This window comes from Penaeus monodon, chromosome 34 (assembly GCF_015228065.2).
Source record: "Penaeus monodon isolate SGIC_2016 chromosome 34, NSTDA_Pmon_1, whole genome shotgun sequence".
Classification (NCBI taxonomy): Eukaryota; Metazoa; Arthropoda; class Malacostraca; order Decapoda; family Penaeidae; genus Penaeus; species Penaeus monodon.
Genome location: NC_051419.1, coordinates 20,522,072 through 20,522,968, shown reverse-complemented (window position 1 = coordinate 20,522,968; position 897 = coordinate 20,522,072).

The window sequence follows — 897 nt, the reverse complement described above, 5'->3', positions numbered from 1 at the left end:
TAGATCACTCTGTAAATGTAGCTTAGTAACCACTTTTCAGGCCAGCATGGTGAAAGGAGTATTAGTTGGTCATAGTTTACAATTAGATGTGAATGAAGCTTCAAAATCTTGTAATTCACATACAAGCTATTAGTAGAAACCTTACTCTTACGGAAGCATCTTGCATTCTTGAGGAGGTGTTTGACCAAGCCCTGTGTGGCAGCAGCAGTTTGTAGGTGAGCAGCTTGTGCATCGGGATCAGTGTCAAGGCGCGAGATCTGCTGGACTTCCGCCAGGGACAGCCATTATATATGATTATTTACCCGTTCATATACAATCTGAGATTCGAAGTAATAAAGACGACTAATGTTTGTGCATTATTTTTCTCTTTCCTCTTCACTACTCAGCAGTGTATCTTCATGAACGTCCTCATCCCAAACTTCACAAAAACCCTAACTGTTGCTGAGTGAAGCAACCACGTACGTCATCCGTTGTTAATTACTTGCCAAATCAGCCATTTCCTTTGTCACCTTCTCTCCCGCCAAGGCCACTCGTGATCCCTATCCATTAACCTCCCGCTCGACTTTCATCTCTCAATAATCAGCAAACTTATCTAGGAGTGTGCGCCGGCCCTTCCCATGCCTTTATTAGCCTTCTCCCCGAAACAAACAAAACCCACCGGAAACAAAAACCGCCACGCCCCCAAAAGAGTCATTAATGAATAAGAATCCGGCAGATAAGACACTGGAGGAGTGTGCATTCACGAAATCCACGAAGACACCCGGTTGTTTGACCTTTATTAAACGCGTCCCTCGTCGGCGTTCACTTTGGAGCATCGTTCGCTCTCGACTTTCGGGGAGGGAGGAGAGTGAAAGTGAAAGTGAAAAGGAATTGGAATTTAATAATATATGGAGCGTG